Source organism: Charadrius vociferus, unplaced genomic scaffold, assembly GCF_000708025.1.
Source record: "Charadrius vociferus isolate BGI_N301 unplaced genomic scaffold, ASM70802v2 scaffold38, whole genome shotgun sequence".
Taxonomy (NCBI): Eukaryota; Metazoa; Chordata; class Aves; order Charadriiformes; family Charadriidae; genus Charadrius; species Charadrius vociferus.
In genome coordinates this window covers 2,762,515-2,769,649 of record NW_009650176.1, presented here as the reverse complement: position 1 = coordinate 2,769,649, position 7,135 = coordinate 2,762,515, and positions in this window count along the sequence as shown.

The following is a 7,135-nucleotide window of genomic DNA, read 5'->3' as shown; positions in this document are numbered from 1 at the left end:
TACAGCAATGGCCAAAGGACGTGGCAGGGACCGGGTCTCCGGCTGATGACAAGAGACGGATGTTTTGCAGATGGGTTGTAGGACTCGTTGCCATGAGAGTTCAAGAAGTTTGGAGGGTCAGGGGTTTAAAAAACGAGCGACTAGAGATTTGGGTAGCAATGTTTGCATGAGATGAGGTAAAGCTAAGGGATGTGTAATCTCATTCTCCATGAGCTGCTGGGACTGAGGAAGGTGTTTCCCAGGGTTGCATCGTCCCTCTGCGATGTCTCTTGAATCTTTCCCAAGGCTTTTGGAAATTGGTGCTGGATCGGGATGTGCCCCCTACCACCAGCCCTCTTGTCTCCTCCGCCGCCATCCTGAAAGGAGAAAAGAGGCGCAGCTCTGTTTAAAAGTCAAAATTTAACTTTTAAATCAGTTCAGTAATCCCCTCTGCATCATCATTTTTCCTTCTTATTGAGAAAATTCTACAAATCAGAGCAATAATTGGGAGCTCCACTGATGAACCGAGACAAGCGTATCGTGATTGCAACCTCCAGGAATTCCGGGCAAGAGACTTTCTTAAGGACCACATACAAGTGTTGGCGTGCGCACGCGTGCACACACGCCTGCACATATGCCCTGAACTTAGCGTGACTCTGCGCCTTCAACTTTTAACATACTTCCCCAATTAAGCTATTCAGGGCTCACACTTAAATAGCTGTCCACAGCTGCAGCAAATTGATTTATCCCCTGATGACAGTCGGCGCCGCTGACCAAACTGCTGGAGAGAGAGAGTTCTTTAATTTAGGTGTTGTTTTCTTTCTTACCTTTTCCTTTTCACACTGACTTTAACTTACTTTTGCTTTACGATTCATTCAAGTTTGCGAGTTTAGTGTGTATGGCAATGTGTATCTCGGTTCCATTTGGCATAAATAATATTTGTTTTGCTTTTTCTTAAATGGATGAATTAAAATAGGGTTTCATTGAAGTAGATGAAACCTTTTTTTGTAAAACAGAAAAAAAATATTTTTAAGAGAGGGCAACTTAAGACATCTCAATGTTACAGATTTTTTTTAGTGGCGTCTTGTTTTTTGTGCTCTGAGAATTTAATGAAATGGTGTTTTTTAGATTGGAAATGGCATATTTATCCAGTCTGTGAAAAGACGATGGCTTCCACCTTGTGAAAAAGGGGTATTTTCCTCATACTCATTACTTTGTTAATCTGCAAACTCAACAACACATCTCAGTGTGCAGCTGAGTTATATACCATTTACAGTTTATATAAAACGTTGCAGCCCATCCAACATAAACCTTTGATGAAAGGTTGTGTTATACACAGATAATCTATAGCTCGCTCAAATGATCACTTTGTGATTGTGCATACAAAGAACATATTCCTTGCTTATTTTTGGTTGGCAGAGAAAACACCCCACCTTCAGAAATGATGAATAGGGAGTGTCATAATACGTTTGGGAGAGGGACTGTTTTTATGTTATTATGTGTCCTATTAACCTGGCAGGAGGATATTGATTATACACAAACTAACTATACTTGCAATTATTTCACTGGAAAAGTTCAACAAAAAGAAAGTAAAAAAACAAGTTTCAAATTTAGAGATTTATACATATCTTTCTTGTGAGCCTACAGCAAAATCATATAAGATAAAACAGAAAAAAATTAAATTTCTGTGCTAATTTTTTAGATACTGTTTTGGCACAGCATATAATTAGCATTTTTTCCCTACCAAACTGTGCAAAGAAAAACAAAAGTTCTGTGAAAAGGAAAGTTATCATCCTTGCTGTGCCAAAGCTCTTCTTCTGACCTGATGTTTGATTCGACTTTCGGGAAAATTCGCCCCGCTGGCTCTGTCTCAGCCCCACTGGCCTTAAATCAGACCTGAGCTATCCGAGAGCCTTAAAGAAAAACCTGATTGTTAATAGAAAATAACAACCTTTATACAGCGCTTTTTATACCAGACTGTAAAATTTAATCAAGGGTTCTATCTTACTGCAGAAATTTGGTTTTTTTTTTATAAAAATCCCGGGTAACATTATCAGTTCTGTTCACTTCTTCTTTTAAGGAATGTCTCCTGGAATTGACTGTATTTTGGTGTAGGTGCTTTCAGGAGCTGCACCTGTTGAATGCTACAGGACTCCTCCAAGGGCAAACTGAATTCCTTAAGGGGGTTTGGAAAAATCTCAAACCTCCTCGTGATGTTGAAGACTTTTCTTGCATCTAACCTAACGGTGTCTTGGGGAAAAAAAAATAACAACTATATTTTATGGGACCTTAGTGAGGAGCACAGCCTCTGCCATTCCCTGGCCTAAGTGGGATGGGGAGCTGCATCCCAGCTGGGGACTTCTGGAGGGATGAAGCCTGTAGGGTTGAGCTGTCTCCTTCGGCATCAGGCGGAGGGCAACAGGAGCCGGCTGGAATAATCCCGGGGGATGGCCTAAATGCTTGTGTGCTTTGCAACACTTTGAGGCTTTTTTGATGCTTCTAAGAAGGGACGCAATTAGCTTTTCAATGATAAATAAATTAAAGATAGTTGATTTTGCCTCTCACACATTTGTTTTCTTCGCTTTCATAAGGGACTGCAGCCTGTTTATGATTTTCTTAGAAGTTTGAGAGACTTGCTCTCGCTTAGCGACAAATTCTCCCCTCTAGGCAGCGCAAGAAGGAAAAAAAGGAGACAAGCAAAGATAGTGGGAACCTGAAAATGGACAGTGTGTCCGCAGGGAAGGGAAACCCCTAAGGGCTCCCAGAGGTTTGGTTTGGTTCCTGGCTGTTTATTTACGTAATTAGAGAGTGTAATTCCACAACAACGCAAAGAGAAATAAAAAGCAGCAACAAAGGAAAAAAGAATCATGGAAAAGCACGGACTAATAGGTTGGTTATGAAGGACTCAAGTCGAGCTCTGGTGGACCTTCAAGGCTGCGAGGTCAGGATGGCTTCAGCCCAGCAGCTGACGGTCACCAGCTGGTCTCTGGCATGGATGGGACTTGTCATCTCCTGCTCGGGCACCTGAGTCCTGCGTGGAGATTTGCTCCACCACCACCACGTGCAGCTGAGAGAGAAGCTCCTGACCAGTCTGGGAGAGCGTTGAGGACCATGCTTTAAAGAGTGTCACCCAATGATTTGCAATATAAGAATCGATAGTTTCCTTTATTTGGAAATCGGTAATTACTTAATACTTTACAGCTTGGTGTTCATACCCATATAGACAAAACCTTCCTACTGTTTTGGAGTTTCAAGTAATTCAAAGAGGTTGGTTGAAGAAGGAAGGGTAACACTGCCACCAGCTTGGAGCTGCTAACAGGCTACAGTTGTAGTATTCAGAAAAAGTCTTTTGCTTCAGGACAGAAACTCTCTGAAGAAAATGCTTAAAGTAGCAAGAGTGGGGCTTGGAGCTTGTATAAAAGAAAGAAATAAGTACTCGTACAAAGCAAAATCCAAGTAAAAGAAAAAATACTCTGCATAGTCAAATTAAAAGTGAGGTTATTAAAGTCAGGGAAAAGTTTTGTTTTGAGAACTATACAGCTGAGGAGTGTAAAAAGAAAAAAAAAAAAGTGACTTTTTTTTCTAAGTCCTCCTGAATGCAACACGGCGCTTCTGTGGAAGGTCAGTCATCAGGAACTGATCCAGGATGATAGAGGAAGGTCCACTACACGGCTGTACAAATGATTTCAGTAACATTATATATGACCGGTGGGAATGAGGCTGTTCCAGCTTTCTGTCTCCGTGCGTATTTCCATCATGCCCATCACTGCTGTATCTGGTGTGTGAGATCTAATCAAGTGCATTGCATTAAAGCGAGGAAATAGGGTGAGCACCGGCCCAGCCAGCGGGGCATACCCAGACAATCAGGACAGCCCGGCCGCCCTGAACTGAGACTTGATAAACTGCAAGAAGTGAAGAAATGTCATTTTTTTCCTTCCCAGGCAAAGCCTTTATCTGTGTGTGTGCGTGAGTTCACAGAACACCGAGCAGTGGGCAAAGGGAGGTCAGCCAGAGCTCTTCCACCCACCTGGGGCAGGAGGGATCACCATGGACCATCTGCTCTGAACCACCCCCCATCACCCTGCTAGAGGGTTTGCTGGCTCTGCGAAAGGACCCATGTGGTGGAGTTGATGTCTCCTCTTACCTGGCACTGCAGTAGGCTGGGCAGCAAGGCAGGTAACGAACAAGAGGGACCACAAGGAGATGTAATTAGAAATGACTTCTCCAAGAGGAGAAGTGTAGGAGAGGTGGTTGGGCTAGGTTCTGCAGAAACAAATATTTCAAAGGTTACGGAAAATGTCTTACAGATAATGATAAGGAAAGTAAGTAAAGAGTAAGGTGGAACATCAATTAGAGTTGTCCGGCATTGAATGGTCAGAAATAGTTGGAGTACCAGAAACAAGATGACAGGCAACTGCAGAGGTTTGGACATTTGTTGATGCTGCCCACTGAGGGAAAAAAAAAAAGAAAAAAAAAAGAAAGAAGATTCAGAGAATGAAAAATACATGATTCTCATTGTCCTAAGAAACCAGTCCCAGTGTGCTTAACTCAGGCTTAAAGTGCCTCAGCCCATCGTGTGAGCGGGAGGAAGGAGCTTCCCGTGTAGTTTGGGAAGTGCGTGGAGATGCAGGATGGGGCCATGGAATGGCACAAGTACGGGACCTGCATCTGTTTGTCAGGTCTGTAGTGAGCACCTTGCCCGACATTAAGCAGAGGCAATAAGTTTGTAATGACCTAAATTCATTAAAAAAAAAAAAAAAAAAAAGAATTACTGATGTATATATTCAGGTCAATAGCACTTTCCCCAGGTTTCAATAATCGGATCAATTATCTGAATCCAATAAAATCTTATTAACGAAATTCAGAATTATCTTTAAAATAGCTGGCCTTGTAGTCCCTGAGTAGGTTACAAAAACTGCTATGAAGTATTTCTGTGACCTACTTTCTGGGCGGTACAGATATCATTATCATATCAGAGGTGCAGCCTGATAAGGCTACATGACTTCCATCTCTTATTGAAGGCAGCTTGGCAAAGAATGAGCATGAAACTTTAATCTAGGTCTCCAAATTAATTTTTTTTTTTTCATAAATATCAGCTGAAATTAAAAAAGTCGAAGCACTGCGTGTGAAAAAGAGTTTGTTTCATGAATTACACAAGTTACAGCCAATAACGTGATGAGCATTTTAAAGCGTGTGGGGTGGGCTTCACTTATTGTTGTTTCAGATGCATTTACTTACTTCTTTACTTTACTTACTTTTGTACTTTGCACTTCCCCCTAGTGTAAATGAGTACTTGAATGGCAAGGCAGAGGCGGAGCAGGACTTTTATATTACAAAAGCTAATGGAAAACCTTTCAGCCTTGTCCCTGCCAGGCGAGATCTTTGGTTATTATATTGCTTCTGAGAAAACAGCTTCGGTAAAATTTGGCTGGAAACTCTTCCTCATATTCATAAGCTGTTCTCTGCCAGGGCAGACCCAGGCTGGGGAATGAGGCTGTGCTGGGCAGGACTGTCCCAAAGGCACTCGGTGCCGTTGCGAGAGCCACTCTTTTGGTGTCTTCGATACCTCTGAAGCAAACCTGGCCTCTGCGCTGGGTGCGTTTGAAAGCCACATTTGCTTAAGAACTGCCCTCAGCCTCAGCGGCGCTGAAGTTTGGAGCAGTGAAGGACAGCGGGTGTTCAACTGTGATCGCAGCCGAGACAGGATGATCTCTGCACCGACGTGTTTCTGACGCGGCAGCCCTCTCTCAGGCAGAAGGACCACCAAAAAGAGCGGTGGCAGGTACCTGGAGGGCGGCCTTCACCTCTTTTCTGCCCTGTGCCATGGTGCTTACCCCCGCTCCCTCCATAGAATGATAGAATGGTTTAGGTTGGAAAGGACCTTGAAGAGCATCGAGTTTCAAGCCCCCTACCACGGGCAGGGACACCTCCCACCAGCCCAGGTTGCCCAAGGCCACGTCCAGCCTGGCCTTGAACACCTCCAGGGATGGGGCCTCAACAGCCTCACTGGGCAACCCGCGCCAGTGCCTCACCACCCTCACAGTGAAAAACTTCTTCCTAATGTTTAATCTAAACCTGCCCTCTTCCAGTTTATAGCCGTTCCCCCTCATCCTGTCACTACATGCCCCAGTAAAAAGTCCCTCCCCAGCTCTCCTGGAGCCCCTTTAGGGACTGGAAGGCCGCAATAAGATCTCCCCGGAGCCTCCTCTTCTCCAGGCTGTAGCTTGTTTTCGAAGATGCCGCCCTGCTGGGAAAAGCATCATCATTGCCATCACAAATGGGGAGGAGCTCCTCCGAGCTGTGCAGACACAGACTCCCCCACTTTCCCACAGGCGAAGCGTTGGGCTGCGAGAGGAGAGGTATGGCCAGGACTGCCTTGTGCCATGGGTGGACCGGTGGAGGTGGCATTGGCAAGCCGACGGGTGCGTTTGCATCCCGCTCAGCCCGCTCTCGCCCTCCTCCATGCCTCCCTCCCGGGAATGCTGGGCAGCCCTCACCCATCCAACCATTGCTTTTGGGGGCGCATCGCTTTTGGGGGTCAATGGCTTTGGGGACAAATTGCTTTGGGGGGTGAGTCGCTTTGGGGGCAAATCATTTTGGGGACAAATTGCTTTGGGGGTGAATCACTTCACGGACAAATCACTTTGGGGGACAAATCATTTTGTGGGCGAGTCACATGGTGGGCGAATATTTTTGGGGACAATCACTTTGGGGACAAATCGCTTTGGGGTCAAATCACTTTGGGGGAGAATCTCTTTGGGGAAGAATTGCTTTGGGAGAAAATGGCTTTGGGGCAAATGGTTTTGGGGGCAAATTGCTTTGGGGACAAATCATTTTGGTGGCAAAACACTTTTGGGGCGAATTGCTTTGGGGGCAAATTGCTTTGGGGGGACAAATTGCCTTGGGGGCAAATTGCTTTGGGAGCAAATCACTTTGGGGGCAAATCACTTTGGGGGAGAATCGCTTTGGGGGCGAATTACTTTTGGGGCAAATCGTTTGGGGGACAAATCGCTTTGAGGGTGAATCACTTTGTGGGCGAATCTCTTTGGGGGCGAATTGCCTTGGGGATAATCGCTTTGGGGACAAATCGCTTTGGGGGTGAATCACTTTGTGGGCGAATCTCTTTGGGGGTGAATTGCCTTGGGGATAATTGCTT